At 36.8% G+C, this 18635-nt stretch overlaps 1 protein-coding gene across 1 annotated transcript in view; it reads right to left on the reverse strand.

Annotated features, from left to right (window-relative positions):
* Positions 1-18635, reverse strand: part of TENM3 (teneurin transmembrane protein 3) — a 2420957-nt gene that overhangs the window by 1987517 nt on the left and 414805 nt on the right. The window contains exon 3 of the mRNA XM_070598205.1: positions 18453-18489. The gene's annotated coding sequence lies outside the window, so the exon portion shown is untranslated. The remainder of the gene's footprint in view (positions 1-18452; positions 18490-18635) is intronic.

Genomic DNA, 18635 nt, shown 5'->3' on the forward strand with positions numbered 1-18635 from the left:
CTAGCCACACTGAAATTATTTGCGTCCTAGACAACGTCCTACAGGAGAAACCTCAAAAGACACCTGATTTGTGTGATTTTCTTCCTTAATATGCACACAGAAGGTTTCCCTGATTTTATCAATGTAATTATCCAAGTTTGAAACTGATTGTACTATACTGGAAGCTAATTGTTTACTATTAAAATCATTACTGATATTTTAAAAGCCCACCTCTCAATCTGATTTACCTAAAGAATGATTAATGAAATGTTATTTCTTGCATTCCTTTTCAGATAAAATGACAGTTTTCATTTTCCTCAAAAGTAACCTTTCAATGTTCTTTGGTTGGCTCAAGTGACAGGAATTTACGTAGACTTCTACCTGGGGCAAATTTCTGATGAAAGTGTTTTACGCAATGCTCTGATAAGATACCATGGAGTCTGGAATCTACAAATGTATTAGTGAAGAATAAATTGTTTGAAAAGAATGAATACATATCAAAGGGACAATTGATACCTACATGTAAGACAGGACACGTAAAATTTCCCCCTGAATGAGGCTTTAGTTTTGTTATTGAGCCTTAATATAAAAATAGATTGTTAGACATGTTAATTTAATTGATTACTTCAAATTGGGTGATCCTTGGAAGTAAAATGAAAATATAAAAAATTTTCGCCAAATTTCTAACGTAACCTGAGCCATCTTCAGTAAAAATAAGAAAGGTAGATTTTTGATAAATGAGTGAGTTTATTACAAAATGTTTAAGCAGAAATAAAAGAAACCTATGCTATATCTTAGTTTCTTAACGACATGAGAATGCTTTAAAAAATATTTTCTATAATCTAAAAAAAATCCATGACTATATTAATAGATAATTTTTATGACAATTTGGATACCATTTAAAAAGTATGACTAAGGATGAAAAAACTCCTTGCCAAGCACAATATTTCTAAAATGTAGGTTTGAAAAGAATGTTATTCACAGTGGAATCTTGACAGCTTTAAATAAATCAAATAGGCGTGTGTTTAAAACCATTCCAAGTTTCAGATTTTTAGCACATACCTTCAAGTGATTTATCTGCAATCCAATGATACCAATAATTCCTTAAAAAGTTTATGTTCAGAGTGATCTGTGCTCACTGATCTCCCATTATTTATCTTAATTGGCTTTATCTCACAGTGGCACCAAGATCTGTTACCATAGAGATGCATTCAAGATGCCAGGAGGAGGCCAAGTTGGTTTAATCTCTTTGCATTACTTTGGTAACATATCAGTGTCATTAGAAGAGAATTAAATTAATTATGCTGGCCAAATAATATATGACATTCTTGTATCTAAGGGGAAAAGTTAATCTCGTATTTTTGCTTACAAGGCTCACAGTAGTTTGTAGCGCTTGACATGAGTTTCTTTTTCTAAAAAGTAATAGAAAACTCCAAAGACAGATAATATCTTCTGAAACTAGAATTCTACCAAAGCCCAAATCAATACTCTGTAAATTAATAATTATTCCTAGATGCTATGATGCAGACTTTGTTACAAGGCATCTTCGGTTTTCAGTCTCAAAGATGGCTTTGTACAAAAGAGGGAGCTAGGCCTAGGCAGGAATGGTAGCAGACATTCTGATCCTTCCAGACTGAGGAAGGCTTCTCATGGTTCAAATAAGAACGTGAAGACTGGTTGGAAAACTGCACATGACTTCCCCGACTGCAGGAAATTGTCTTAACAATACACTTGGAACATAGACTGGGTTCAGTGTGCGCTTATTGAATCAATGGAGAGATTGATACATGAATAGATGAGTAACTGAAGAAATGAATCTATCCAATTCGAGGGTGGGGTAAGGAATCAGAAGTTCATAAGGCATTGCCTCCTACCCCCACCATCAGCCACAGCCAAGGATGACATCCTCTATTAGTGATGATGCTACCAAACCTGCCTCGGATCTCTAACCCTCACGATAGCATCCTATCTTTCTGACATACACAAAGGAACGATTCAAATGACAGTTCCAGACACAATTTAGTTTAGGACACATACACAATTTAGCTATGATTTATGTCGACAATTCTCTACTTGGCATTCTTTGCTTTGAAGATTCATGCAAATATCAATCAGTAAAAAAAACAAACAGAAAGGGTAAAATTATTGTTGTTATGTAAGTAACAGAGAAATCTTATTTCTTTTATTTACACATTATTGTGGTAGAGCTCTCGTGCTTAGCTACCAAATCAACAAATTCGACATACTCTAAACCACCATTTTCCCTTGTACCATTATTTGGTCACTCCCTCCCCATTTGTTTTTATTTTCCCAGCTAGTTAGTCATGTGTAATGATGCTTTCACTGCAACAATATTGACCACTTCTCTCAAGTGTGTAAAAAATAAACCTCGCTATTGACAGACTGCAGTTGCGTCTCCTTAACTCCCTGTGGTGGGATCACTGCATTTGGGAACAAACAAACGAATACTCGGTTGCTTTTATTGTTTGCTAGAGCAAGTTATATCTTTAAATGAGTGCATACTGTAGTTAAAGCACTAAATGATACACTATAAAACCTGCATTGCCTGTCACTTATTTTGTGTTTCCTAGGGTTACTTGTTTGATGCATGGGGTGGTTTGACTGTTACTATTGATTCATTTGGTTGTAGCAGTAAAGTCATGAGATTGATAGACTTAAGGTCTGAAAATTATAGTTTTTTGAGCTACATTTAAACTTCCAGCAGGAGGATGTTCAAAGAAACATGGGAGCAATAATAGAGGTTTTTTTCTTAGGAGTAGAGCATTCTTTCAAAGGACTACATCTGAAGTTGTTACAATGCAGAGCTTGAGAGGGACTGTCTGGGTCTATGTCGCAGAGAACACGATGGCAAAGAAACGTGGTGAAGCAAGTTCCTCATGCAGTTCGTGAACGGTCTTCCAGGTGACTCTCTTAAAATGTTCTCACTGTTTCCTAGTCACAAGGTACACACACACACAAGTCAAAAGCAAGTGAAAAAGAAGCAATCTGCCACGAGTTCAACTTGAGAGAAGCGAAATGCACTGGAAGCGATGGTGGTGGCCTGGGCAGGAGTGTATGTTGTACACACACAGTTCTTTTCTCTGAACTGGAGATCTCAGTTCCATCAGAGGGAGCTGCTGGCTCCCTGGGCAATTACTATCAAAAAAAATGGGATTCTTAGTCCAGAGCAGTTTTAATCCTGCTGATAATTCAAAGTTTTGAAATGGTCATTGTCTCCAATATAGGAACAACTCACAGAAATTTCCAGTAATTTGATCTTCTTTTCTCCACCACAGCAAGGTCCTGCCATGGTATTTTGCATCACTGCCTAAATTCTCCTAAGGCATGTAACTTGACCCATAAAGAAATGGATGGGATCTATGCAGCAAAAGAAACAAACAACAAAATGGAAAGACAACCTACGAAATGGGAAAAAATACTTACAAACCACATATCTGATAAATGATTAAGATCCAAAATATATAAAGAAATCATACAACTCAATAGCAAAAAATGAAATAATCCAATCAAAAATTAGGCAAAGGGCCTGAATAGACATTTTTCCAAAGAAGAAATGGCCAACAGGTACATGAAAAGGCACTCAACACCACTAATAATTAGGGAAATGCAAACCAAAACCACCATGAGATACCATCTCATACCTGTTAGAAAGGCTACCATCAAAATAACAGGAAACAACAAACGCTAGAAAGGATGTAGAGAAAAGGCAACACGTCTGCACTGTTGGTGGGATTGTACAGCAGGTGCAGCCACGATGGAAAACAGTAGAGATATTTCTAAACAAATTTAAAATAGATCTACCATATGATCCAGCCATTCTACTTCTGAGAATATATCTGAAAGAAACAAAAACACCATGTCGAAGAGATATCTGCATCCCCGTGTTCACAGCAGCATTATTTACAGCAGCCAAGACAGAGAAACCAGCTAAATATCTGTCAATGGATGAATGGATAAAGAAGATGTGTTATATATACACAATGGAATATTATTTGGCCATAGAAAAGAAGGAAATCCTGCCACTTGCAACAACGTCGATGGACCTGGAGGGCATTATGCTAAGTGAAACAAGTCAGAGAAAGACAAACACTGTATGATCTCACTTATGTGTGAAACCAAAAAGAACAAATTCCTCCTAGAAAGAGATCAGATTTGTGGTTACCAGATATGGGGGGTGGGGCAATCAGATGAAGGTGGTCAAAAGGTATAAACTTCCAAGGGGGCCAGCCCGATGGTGTTGAGGCCAAGTTCGTGTGCTCTGCTTCAATGGCCCGGGGTTTACAGGTTTGGATCCTCGGCACAGACCTACATACCACTCATCAAGCTGTGCTGTGGCAGCACCCCACATGCAAAATACGGCAAGATTGGCACAGATGTTAGCTTAGCAACAATCCTCCTCAAGCAAAAAGAGGAAGTTGGCAACAGATGTTAGCTCAAGGCCAATGCTCTTCACCAAAAAAAAAAAAGTACACACTTCCAGTTATAACATAAATAAGTGTTGGGGATGTAATGTACAACATGAGGACTATAGCAAACACTGCTGGGAGAAACAAAAAGAAGAAAAGTAATGGATGAATTCTGTTTCTCTGCCCTGAAACTAGTAGCCTGGAATGGATAGTCCTCCCAAGTTAGCTCAGTTTCCTACATCACAGGTTTAATACCTGCACAAGGGTCTCCCAGCCATAGTGTGCTTGTGGCAATTGATTAAATGGACTCTGCTATACATATTATTGCCATTGACTCTGGCTTCATATTCCATGTGAAAAGGTCTAATTAGTTGCCAATTTCTGGGTATCCCCTACTCTGGTTTCTCCAACTTCTGAAGGCAGTCCTAATTTTTATTTCTTTTATTTTTTTATGTTTCAGTTTTATTGAGGCATAACTGACATATATAATTGTAAGATATTTAAAGTGTACATTGGCGTGATTTGATATACATGTACATTGTGAAAGGATTCCCCCCTCTAGTTAATTAACACATCCATCACTGAACATTTAAGTTCGACTTTCTTAGCAAATTCCAATTATGCAATACAGTGTTATCAACTATAGTCATCATGTTTTACATTAGATCCTCAGACATTATTCATTTTTAAAATTATACTCCTTACTAAGCACCTGGAAAGAAACAACTTTGTGTCTTTAGTGTTTGAATGAATTATACATATATAATCAGTCAGGAATATGCCATTAAAGCACATGCTTTGAATCACTAGTTATCAATGACAATGATGTATTTTAATTATACATACAAGCTAGGGCTATTCAAGACGCAATGAATTAGAAGCCCAAAGATGATTAGCATCAATCATACAAAATACTGGGAGACAGTATAAGTTGTACTACAACGTCAAGTAGGAGAGTTCTCATAAACTCCTTTCACAAAGAGAGATAATGGGAGAATTAAAGACCTAAGCTGCTAAAATGCAAAATATAGACAGGGACAAGTTCAAATATTGTGCTAAAGCCTTGCCCAGATGAGGTAAATCCTTAATGCATTGGTTAGTTGGCTACATGTGGCGTTTGCCCACATAGACTGATGATTGTCTATGGTTCCGTTGGTTCCTGCTGAGACTTAAAAATTTCACTGACCTCCATTCATTGTTCGTCCCCAACCCCCAGCTTGCTGGTGGGCTTGCCTGAAACCACAAAATTGCCCAAAAGTTGGAATAGTATCTATGTCCTCACCTGATAAGAATGTCTAGAGGAAACAGTGTCTGCTTGTTGAGAATGTCAGAGAAAGGAATATCTTTTAGATCAAGCAAGCATTTCTTGCTATCAAGCAAGAAATGAATATGGGTGTTCTAATGGCGATACCTTTATTATTACAAATGATGGTTATGTGCTACAGTACAATGTAAGTCAATAGTCATCAAAGTGGTATGCAAACCCAGAATTCTGAGTGTGCCATAAGATCCATGGAGTACAGTAAGTAGAACTTTAATTTATGTTAATTTTTTAGTCTAATCCTTTTTGGCTTTATATTTTTATGAATGTTTTATAAGGCACACAATATATAAGTGTAAAATACATGCAAGGGATTTATAAATAAATACACATGCATATGTTGTGTATGCATTCTTAAATTTTTATTTTTGCGGGAAGATTTGCCCTGAGCTAACGTCTGTTGCCAATCTTCCTCTTTTTGCTTGAGGAGGATAGTCCCTGAGTAACATCTATGCCAATCTTCCTCTATTTTATGTGGGACACTGCCACAGTGTAACTTGATGAGTGCTGCTAAGTCTGCACCCAGGATCTGAACACATGAACCCCAGGCTGCTGAAGCAGAGCATGCAAACCCAACCACTACACCACCGGGCCAGCCCCTCTTAAAATATTTTTATTAACAGAATTCCAGGAAAGATTGGTGACCACTGTTGACATATATATAGATACAATGATTTATATACACAATGTTAACCAGCTGTATGAACAGGCTGAGAAATCTACCCACCAAATGTATCAGTGACCGTGGGAACATTTTTGTAAATAAATCATGAGAATTACGACTTCTGTTATTAGCCAATGTGAACATTAGGAACTCTGATTGAAGGCCTAACAAGAAGAAAATGTAAACTCTTACTAACAATTCCTGACTCTTGATCCCTTTGTTATCCCAGATCAACTTAACCAGCCATTATCCAACTGGTGGTTGGATCTATAACCTCTCTCTCCTAAGGCTAACTTATATAACATTTTCAAAAGGGCTAGGCAGAAAATAGTAGACTTCTTTCCAGTGGGCCACATAATGATTCTGACTCACGTTTTTACATCCCCTGGCAGTTGACACAGCATTTTCATATCCATTATCTCATATAATATATTGCTCACAGGTTTCTGGCTTCCTGGGATTCCTATTATCCACATCTCTCAGCAGTGACTTCTGAGCAGTGTACTTTCCACTAACGTTGCTGGTTTTTCTTCTATCTTGCCTTTCTCCGTGGATTTTACATTCCCGAAAGCTTATGACTATCCTCTCCAAACTTACAAACTTCTCTCTCCTCCACCTAGCACTATGCCCCACACATAAAAGACAGTCCATCTACACTTGCCGATGGCTTGCTTCCCTCTCTTCAGTCTAACTTCCTTCTTGTCAGGCAACCCGGGGCTCGGATGTGCTCCTCTCTCGAGTAGAACTTTCTTCCCTTGGTCAAATGGCTCCTGAAAGCCCACAAGGACTTTTCCAGTTATTTCTTTCTCATTTCCCCCAACCCATTTGTAGTTTCCATTCTCTAAAACAAGGATTTTTTTTTTTTTTACCAAGATTTGTATTTACGGCACATAATTGACATCCACATATGCAGCTTTTCTGTAAACGTTTATCTACATTGCTGAGGTATAGTTAATTTAAGAAGTTATTATGGAATGTGTAAGTCCACGGTTTATGTTGGTAGTAAATTCTATTTGGCGATAATTATTTATTCATTCAACCAATATTTGTTATGCATTTGACAAGAACAGCAAGCTGGTTGGTTCAGAGCTTACGCAGGTGAGGGTTACATTGTAGTAAAGGTTATACCCAAATAATTCAATCTACTGGGTATTACAGCTAAGGGTCATAAGTGATGCTTTTAAAGTGTTTTCCAGTTCAAAGGAAGAAAGAGTACATTTAACTAATGCTGACAAGTTTAATATCAAAACGATTCATGAAGTTCCTACTTGTGCACAAAGCTTATTAAAATTAAATTAATAAAAAATAAAAAAAATTCAGCCCCTGTGTTTTATGAACATATAATGTTTTAATAAAAACAGTTAGGGTATAAAGAGAAATAAGTATTAAACACAAATACAGATTAAGCCTTAAAAGGAGTAGCCAAGAAGTGAAAGTGCTGAAAATTTAATTTTTCTTGAGCTGTTCCTCTACTTACAAGTGATTCAGAGATGTGAATGCTGCAGACACCCCAGCGTAGTCGGAGTGACAAAAAAAAACGAGTAATATGGGAATTCTATTGCATTGAAGAAGCCCTAGCATTTTGTTCAAGGAGATGTCAGGGCTTTGAAAATAATGCCATTGGTTCCCTTTAGCAAGTTGTGGCTTCAACATCCATAATTCAACTTACCGGCTCATGCAATTACAGTGATTCTCTGAGAGGTGTGGCAAACACATTCCCCACAAGGAAACATAATGCCAACAGAGAGAATGTTCGAAAAAACATTGCTTGCCAGCTTTCAACACTCTGTCACAAAGACTGACTTCAGGGATACAAGTTATTTTCATTTTTAACTACTTCTCTCTATTTTTAAAAATCCACTTACTCAAAATTTAGGAGACTAAGATAATCAGCACGCTCTCCTCTATACTTTAACTATTTAACTTAAGATAGTTAACCAGAATTTATACCTATTTAACATTTCATGATTGAATAGAATTGCCTATTATAGCTTCCAACCACAAGTGAGCAGTTGACAAATGAGTTCTCGAAAGTGTTGCACAGATACTTACGCCTTTCACAGATGTGCAGAGAAAAAAAATTATAAGTGCATGGGAATTGAAGTGCTCTGGTATATAATATTTATGCCTTCAGGGTACAGAAAGATTGGCCAAAAGCCAGTTCCTAAATAAATATTCATTGTTTCTACCCTAAAGTCACTTCCATCATATTTTACTAATAAGGATGTTGTTTAGAGGCGGCATTATAAAGGTGAGAGACTAATGAAACAGCACTTTCATCTTTAGATTCTCCTGAAGAATAGAGAAATTAAGAATGTGCATTTTGGTGCTAATGAATTGAAAGAGTCCCCAGTGTGTCAAAACAAATAAATATATGTTAATTAGTCTATGGTTGAATTGTAAAAATGTCAATGACTTTAGCCCTAGATTTTCCAGGGCTAAATCTAATTACAAAGGCCAACATCTCCCTGAATGTATATTTACATCTACGTAAATGATCTGTTTAAAATGCTATTATAAAATTAATTCACAAAAGCTTCCTTGAAATTTTGTATTGGAAAAAATTATTTCAAACTGTCATTCTTTAAAAGCTTCTGAACTAATTGCATACAAGCATTTTTGTTCTCGCCTGCTATCTGAACAAAATTGTTCTCATTCAGTTTTGCTATCACTTAGTGGTAAAAGCTCTGTGGTCCTTGCTTCCATGGGTAACTACATCATGAGAACAGCTGCAACTGCAGACTCATAGAAATAAAGCATGTTGAGCACACATATGTTATTATGCAATCTGCCTGGTTGTTCTCCAATATCAGGCAAAGCAATGACCCTGTCCAGCTGGAAGCCCAATGGTTTTGATAGTGGAACAACCTTTTCTGAGCTTTGAAGGCTGACATCATAGTGGGCAACCATACTGTCCTATAAAATTATCTTTTGCATGACCATCAAAGACCATTCCGGACTGACTCGGGAGCTGACTGGACCACAGATCTGAGTCTGTGTGACATTTCCTACATTCTCAAATAATACACCGAGGTGAGGCCTGTATTCCAGGCAACTGTGAAACTTTTCCCCTCAAAGAGAATAATATATAATGTCAAGATTTTGATGTGTGTTTTGTACAATATGTATGAAGTTGTCTTGATTTACACCTACAAATAATAAATAGTCTGCATGGAAGAAAGAAAAATAGTACACAAAAAGTAGCAGTGCTAATGGTAATATACACACAGTCAAGTATTTTTAGTTTTGCAAAATATCTTTTCTATATTTGCCCATTTTACACTTAGTTCAACACTGAGGACTTGGTAAGTTAAGTACAGAATTTAGGAGTTCTCAGTTCTTAAATGAGTCGTTTACGTATAAGGAATACCCATATTCTAATATCATGCGCAAATTTGGAACTCCAGAACTCCTTATTTTTGCCCAAAGTATTTTGTTGTGGTTTTCTATTTTTTTTCCCCATGGAATCAGTAGCTTTATCCCAGAATATTATTAAAGGCATATGAATAATGCAACACAATTTAACAGTTCATAGTTTTAATCTAATAAATATAAAATCAAAATTAAGACATTAATTCAGTGAAAGTTATTGAGTGCTATGGGAGGGCTAAAATCATTCTAGGTGCTACACAAAGCGAAACTCCGTCCCTAAGAAATTTATTATCTAATTGGAGGACCATGGGAAACGTTATTTCCAAACATCAGGAAACGTAATTAATGAAAAGTTAGTGATCCATACACTATCTGAAATGGGGGTTCAGAGGTGGGAAATATAATAACAGACTGCACCCAGGAAGATTCATAGAAGATAGGCTGAAAGGAGCAAGCGTGTTTAAGCATCAGTGAGTAGAGCACTCTTTCTGGAGCAGAAGGTCATGCTATGGAGTACAGGGTAAAAGGTTGGAAAGATAGGCTGCGGAGGAGGGACACTGGATGCCAGCCTAAGACCTTTGGACATGAAAATAACGGGAGATTGTCCAGCACATGAAAAAAATGTTAAGCAAGATTATTTTAGCAGTGGCAAGAAAGATGGTCTGGAGTAGCTTGGCCGACTGAAAGCAAAATGGTTAGGAATATACTGCACTATTGAGGTACAAAACGACAAGCGAATCACACGCAACATTTATTAATAAGGAGTAATATTACCAAACATCTGAATCTTACAGATGTTTCCCCGTAGTGTAACCAGAAGGCAAGAAGCATCTAGAAATACTCAAGTCTATCTTCCAGCAATGAATATAAGAGCTCTTCACACCTTGATAAGCTCTGGTCTCAATTTGTTTAGGAATTTAATCATCTTCCAAATTCCTTCATGATTCACAGTGAAGTGACATACCCGTTCATTTGGTTCCTTATGCTTTTGGTGAAGTACTTCTGGATTTCTAGACACTGCAATCAAGATTTATGTTTTATTGAGAAAAATTTGTATATACCATGACCAACGTCTACATTTTCTGCAGAAATTTCTGAGCGGCTTTCAGGGTGTAGATTACAATTTACCCTCTACAGTTACCCGCTAACTGAATACGTGGGAGAAGTAGTGGTGGGGAAAGGCATGGTTCAAAAATAAATACAGTTCTGATCCTGGATATAGGAGAATGACCAATATTAAATGTTTCTGAAAATCTAGTGATGAATGTATCACACATCAAGCAAAATTTTCTCACAAATGCCTTATTTTGATTAAAATTGCCCTTATTTTAATATTATTTATCAATGTATAAACAAAAAATTAGCCCTTACATGACTTTTTAAAAACCTCAAAATCTCGAAATTTATAAATAAAACTGTAGAGCCTATACAATTCAAAATAACAGGTTTAATATCTTATCACCAATGATGTTGTTTATATGAAACTAAATTGCCACTTTTAATGTGAGTACGTTGCTGAATTTTTTTTCTTTTTAAAGATTGGCACCTGAGCTAACAGCTGTTGCCAATCATTTTTTTTCCCTACTTTTTTCTCTCCAAATCCCCCCAGTACATAGTTGCATATTTTAGTTGTGGGTCCTTCCAGTTGTGGCATGTGGGACGCTGCCTCAACGTGGCCTGATGAGTGGTTCCATGTCCGTGCCCAGGATCTGAACCAGCAAAACCCTGGGCCACCGAAGTGGAGTGCGCAAACTTAACCACTGGGCCATAGGGCCGGCCCCCAACATTGCTGAATTTTAGAGTGGAGACTTCTATAAACTCCACAGGGCTGCACTATTATTTGTCATGTAATAACTTAATTCTCCCAACAATTTTGTACAATCCAACTACAGTGAAATTTTGGTTAGTAAAACTTTCTAGGCTTCAAATGGCTTTGACTGAAATTACGCACTATAACATTATTTAAGGGATCTCTCTCTTCCTGTGATTTCTTACCAATTATAGTGAAACAATTTGAAGTTGCATGACACACAATATTATCAGGTGGTTAATTAGGATTTCATTAATATTAATGTGTCAACATTTTTAAAGATTATTATAGAATGAAAACATACACACACACTTATCCATAAAAATCTCATAACTCATGGATCTCCAAAAATACATGACAGGATGTCCAGTTTCTGGGGAAACTAAGTTTAAAAAACACATATAAAACCTTGGAGAGGTATTTTGTTATTGTTTATTTGTTCTCCCATGACAGTAATTATTTTTTGTTCAGTTAATCAGAGAAGATGGGAGAACATTTAAGAAAATGATGTATATGCATGTTTTATATTCCTTTTGTAAGAGTTGCTGCCTCCAAGTACACATTTTCTTCAGTGATAACAGTATTTATAATATTTATAAAACACTCCAGATTTTCATTCTGTAAATCTATTCTTCCTGGGCTTTTAGCCAAGATGTAGAAACATGCTGATAACTCTAGTGACAATTTTTGTATCATCTGGGTCATTTTTATAGTTATAAATTGAGTATTTGAGTTGTGTGAAATTTATAATTCTATTTAAGAAAAGAAAAACAAAAGCCTGAATTTTTGTTTCATTTGTGTTTCAACTGCTTCGGTTCTTTCAGAGCACAAAGATGGGCATTTACAAGATTGAAACAATGTTCACAATGGTCAGCCTCATATTAGCATGGGCACGTGAACAAACAAAAGATGGAAGGGAATCATTCCCCTCTTAAATGAACATGTAGTCACTAAAGGTCACTCTTTATTAGTGAATTCTGCAAATACTTGAATATGGTTCATAGGTTTGTCTCCAGGCCCTCCTGTCCTGAACAGGGAAGAACTGGTGTAAAGGATGAGGGAAGTATGGAGAGATGCAATGGAGGCGTTTCCAGCAGAGGGCCTTGCATAGCATTGGATAGCCCTTTGGTAGCAGGGCCTACTATGGCTCCACCTGGCCTGGTGTCTAACCACAAAGGAGCTCCTGTTGCTAATTAAGAAATGTGGGTCAATGATCTTATGAGCAAACAAAACTTAGAATGTACCCTGAGGAAATCCTAGAGCCTGCAGATCCAGCTCTCTCATCGTCAAGTAACAGGACTCAGAAGAGAGTGCTGAACTGCTTTCGGTAGTATAGACATGGGAGAGCCAAAGAATGATCAATAGAGCATATTTCTTTGATTATAAATCTGCAGTACTAATAATAGCATGCCATTTGAAACTACTTCTATTAGTTTACTTCTGGGAATTTATCCTAAGGAAATAATCGAGGATGCACATATCTACAGGGGTGCTCATTATGGCCCTGCCACTAATAATGAAAAATAGAAAATAGAAAAGAAGGTATATGTCAAATTGTGGTAGGTGTGGAGCATGAGCTGTGAAAATGTGGCAACATAACACTGAAAAACATGCAAAAATGTTCAAGACATATTGTAGAACAAAATAAAAAGCAGGCAATTAAACAATTTATAAAGTACACTATGAGTCAGTGTCCCAACTAGAAACAGATGGCACGCTCAAATTAGGATAATTCTCAGATGGTTTAAGTAGGGGACCATTTCCAAAGATGTAGGTGGAGCGTTCACAAAACCCATGGGGCTCCACAGGAGAACTCTCACTCTCCCCGCTATGGCAGGAACAGGGGAAGGAGCAGTTCCTGGAACCCAGAATTTGCTGTCTAGGGAAGTGTGCACTGAGAGGAACCGAGAGCTGTGAGGCGACCTGGGAAAGAGAGAGACAGGCAAATGAAAACCTGATCTCGCGCTCCACTCTCCTTCCGATCTTCCAGGCCTTCTCCCAGAATGAACCAAAAGAAGCCAGAAGGCAAAAGAGGCTTTGTTCGGTGCCTCTTGGGACACAGAGCAGGATGGAAAAGCATTTATCTAAGAAAAGGGATTGGAATAAACCTACACAATTGCAAATTTTGAGGTGTAAATGAATGCACTTTAAAGTCTAGTAGAACACTCTGGAACATCAGTGGTAGCTATCTCAAAGGGTGGTGCGATTATGGCGAAGTTTTTTTGCTTTAAGTTACCGTAATCCACTAGCTGCAATTAGTATGATTTCTACAAGGAGCATTTCACTGTGGAAAGAGAAGTTTACCATGTTAATTTTATTATATAATTCAGGTTTCAATATTTATACTTATTTTCAATATGAAGGTTTTATACTGGTTATATTTGTTTAGATGAAGAAAATCAGTCCTTGGGAATTCTGAGAGAAATGTGGCACCTTCACTCTCCCGAATCAGTCTCTGAAGTTGAGCGAGACAAACTTACACTTACTTCAAGGTAAATGTATAAAAGCAAATGACGATATGTAAGAAAAAGGAATGATTGTGGAGTTTTTTCTACATAGAATGAAACTCACTGAAAAAAGATTTTTTGGAGTGCTTTAAATATTTACTTGAAACAGCAATATAAACTTAGGTCTCATAAATTTGCTAATGATCAAATTGCCCATGAAAATATGTCCAAAGTTGGAAGGTATAAAGAAGCATAGAGCTTGATTCAGAAACGAAAGGCAAATACCATCACTCAGGAGAACTTGGTACCATGTTTCTCAGATATCTTCGTGGTAACTGAAAATGACTAGGAGTAATGATGAAGAAATAAAAAGGAGATGCACCTCTGCATATGGTGGGGAATCCAAGAGTCCATGATGGAGGTTTTAAAGCATGTGTGCAAGAAAGAACATTCTAGATGTAAAGAAATGAACATTCTGGGGGCCAGCCCCATGATGTAGTGGTTACATTTGTGCGCTCCACTTCAGCAGCCCAGGATTTGCGGGTTTGGATACTGGGCACGGACCTAGCACCGCTCATCAAGTCATGTTGTGGGAGTGTCTCACATAAAATAGAGAAAGATTGGCACAGCTGTTAGCTCAGGGCCAATCTTCCCCACCAAAAAGGAAAAAAAGAAAAAGAAAGAAGTGATCTTTCTGGATTTTTCCATCTTCTAGTGAAAAAATGCAATTTATTCAGAAAGGAGAACTTTAGATTTGAGTGCATCTCATACGGTGGACATCTTCATAATAAATAGACACTCCTGACCAACTTCTACCCTATAATCCCAGATACACTCATTGCACCAACAGTTAGTTCAAGAATGACCCTACTCTCATGATCATTTAACCTCACTCCCTGAATTTGTCAAAATTAATATAGAATGACTGTTAAAGACAATCAAGAAGCCAACAAAAAACAAAACCAAAACATCCAATTTATCTAATTGGAGAAAATTTTTTTTATGATCGGTATAACTGGTAAGTTTTGACTCAAGAAGAGTGAAGCAAACCATTGGACCTTTGATCTCACATAGAAGAAAGGACTGAGACGAAGGAAGGTATTTTCTGCAAGCCCTAGAACCCGGTAGTCACTTTTCAGCAACCATAGAAAATAAATCAACATAAAACTTTGAGATAAAATCAACAAATATCAAAAATTTCCAACTTTTTATTACCTAAGCACTTGGAATGACATTTTAAAGGTCAACTAAAATTTTCTCAGGGGAATCCACTGTCTCTTTTTTTTCCAGAATTAGTTAGCTGTGCCCACCAAAATGTCGCATCCAGGGTCTTCTACTATGTTCTCAAGAACTGTAGCAATGTCATATATGCATTCCATTATTCAAGCAGAGAATTCTATTTAAAAATGAATATCTCATTTATCACTTGTAAACTACTTTCATTTTTGGCTTTTTGCTATAAAAAAATTGAAATCAAACTCCTGTCAACACCGAGTTTATCCTGGCAAGTAGCCTGGTGAGAGTCTGGCTCATTGAAGAGCTGACTCACATTCCCACCCACAGCACATTTTGCTTGGTTTTCTTCTTTCTCCTATTTCCATATGTATGAATAAATCCATAGAAGGAAAATAGCATAGAAATTGCTTTTATGCGATGGAATAATATCTGCATACGAACTGGATTGGGTGTCAGAATCCCTGGGATTAACCCATCTTTGCTTTCCCGACTTTGGCCAAGTCACCTCTGTCTCAGTTTTCTGATCAGAAATACAAATATTATAATACCTTCCAACCTTAACAGAATTATTTGGCTAAGGTGTATGACAATTTGTGACAATGAAAACACGATTAAAAATGTAAATTATTCTTAAAGTTTTGAAAGAAACTAACAAAATATAAAGGCTTGGACAACAGCAGAGAAGAGATTTAAAATATATTTAGGAGAAAATGTGTTTAAATTTTACAGAAGAAGCCTAGATATCCATCTATGTCTGTTTAAGGTTGTTTATAGGCAGTGAGAGAGAGGTGGACGAGAGAAAGAGAATATGAATGAGAAGTCCTGTACGTATGTAGGTGTTTATAGTAAGTACAGACAGGAAGCAACACTACTTTTTACAGTTTATGGGGATGCCTGGGAAACACTTCTGGCCTCAAATTATTCCCCATGCCACAGAGATCATCATGGCCCCTTGCATTTAGGTTCAGCCATAACAAAAGCTCGTTGAAATGTAAATATTAACTAAGAAGGCGATTGAATCATTTTCAGCTATTTAAGTATCCAATTCCCCAGCAGTGTTTTTAGAGAAAACATTGCAAAAAGGAGGTACTTTCCTAGATAAAGGAATAAAAGAAGCAAGAACAGGGTCCTGATTCCAAGCTTCAGTATATAGTAAAGAGGAGTGGTTCTATGCACAGCAAATAGCCTAAGTAGAGACAGTGAAGGAAGGGCAAGAAAGGAAAGAGGTATTTAGATACAGAAAGAGCTACTAAAATGAGAGTTGTGTTCATAAATACCCGTAGGGCGATCCCCTGGGTGGACACATGGACAGGGACAGAATGTAAAATCTTTACATAGAGTTTAGCAAGATACTATGCCTTTATTTCAAAAATGTCAATACCCTGCCAATTCAGTGTACCCAAGAGGAAGTCTACATACACAAAAGAAACAAACAGACCAAACAAGCACACCATGAAATTACAGTTTTATCAGATAGAGCAGTAAGGAGTTTGTCTGAGGCTGTGTGCACGTAACAATAGATTTACTCTAAGGAGAAAGAGGGAACTGACAAATCACTTGCAGCCTCATTACAGCAGTCTTGCATCATAGGGAGTATTATATCCAGTTTGAAGAATGATGAAAATATCTCAGAGAAGTTAAGTAGCTTGCCTGGGGTCACACAGCTAGTAAGGGCTGGTGCTAGGTTTACAAGTCAATTTTAGTTTACCCCAAAGCCTTTGTTCTTTTCCCCAGAGCATTCGTATGGAGGAGGGAAAAAGTCAGGAAATGTTGAAAATTTTAATTCTCTTGATTTTTTTGTGCAATGTAGTCTGAACACTATGATAACATATATCATAAGTTTATGTAGTTAAGATTAAACTTAGAAAAAGAAGTTCGCTGTAACTTTATCATAACTAATGTCCACTATGACATGGAAAAATTTGTAAATTGTGCTTTTGAAAATACTTCTTGGTCACTTATTTAAGTTTTATGGGCTCCTACCATAACAGTGCATGGCTTTTAAAAGTCACTTTTTGTTTCTTTCCAAAATGCAGTTTTCTGTTAACTAAATAACTTGACATCATGGTTAGCATGCATGTTGTAAATCAGGCTAATATGCCGACATCCTCTTATCACACAAACACAGACCTTATAAAGGAACAACTATTAGGCAGAGAAAAGAGTTATCATCTATGAATTTACTGATCTTCACAACATAACTACACATAGAGCCACTCTGTTATTACAACCCACAGCAGGGTTCAAATGCCCTAAAGACAATGAGTTTCTCTTGCTAGAGCATCTGCAAGTATGAAAGTAAAACAGTGATGGTAGGTAGTCTGCCAACAAATATAAACAAGTGAGGATCAGAACCAAGAGCAGGAGTAGACATCAATGTTTGCCATAGAAAATGTTGAAGGGCATCTTCTGAAGACATAGCCCATGACTCCAAGAAACATAGACTCTATGCCAGGTATGCAGTACATTATACCCCCTCACGTTTTCACTGTCTGACAATGCTTAGAGAAGGCAAGCGGAGAAACAAGCCCATGCGCTGATCATTTCTTGCTACACAATAAAATATAAAATAGACTGTACTTCAACATTTAGCTTACTTTTAAACCTCATAGGATTCTTGAAAATTTAATACTAGATTGATTCAGCAATAAAACTTAACTCAGGCTCAAACCTAATATCTTACTAAATTTTACAACCTCTATGGGCTCAAGTAAAGAATATATATAGTCTTATTGGCAAATAGTAACATGAAGATACAACCCTTTTTAACTTCCAAAATGACCAAGCCATTCTCTAATTCCAACCAACCAAATGACAAAGATCAGTAACAAAAACTGCAGCCATACCCCATGGGGGGCTGTAATTTCCATGAAAACTGTTGGAAACTACCTAGAAATAAAACAAATGTGACCAAACAGATCTGTGTTCTTTGTATTTTACTTCAACAGGTATTTCTTTTAAAATTGCCAGGTTAATTAATTATTCTTACTAAAATAGAGAACTGTTCCAGTCTGTCCTTTCTACGTAATGTTTGCAGCATGAACAATAATCTGGAGCTTAAGATAATTAATACTATATATCCTTGCCTTTAAACAACACTGCTGTCAGCCACTGGGCTTTTAAATTAATAGGCTCTTCAAAGCTATAAATCAGAAACCGTGATAATTCTATATAATATTTCTTAAAAGGCACTTACCCTTTGGAAGAAAAACACACCTCTGGCAGCAAATTGCCTGTTAAAATAAAACATATCATTTGTTGGTATCCAGTAAATAATATAAAGGATGATGCATTAGCACGATTACAGGGCAACTTTAAAAACTTTTTCTGATCTCATTTAGCTTCTTTTTTACTAAAAATTAAAATCACCTCCTTGGTT

This window comes from Equus przewalskii, chromosome 28 (assembly GCF_037783145.1).
Source record: "Equus przewalskii isolate Varuska chromosome 28, EquPr2, whole genome shotgun sequence".
Lineage (NCBI taxonomy): Eukaryota > Metazoa > Chordata > Mammalia > Perissodactyla > Equidae > Equus > Equus przewalskii.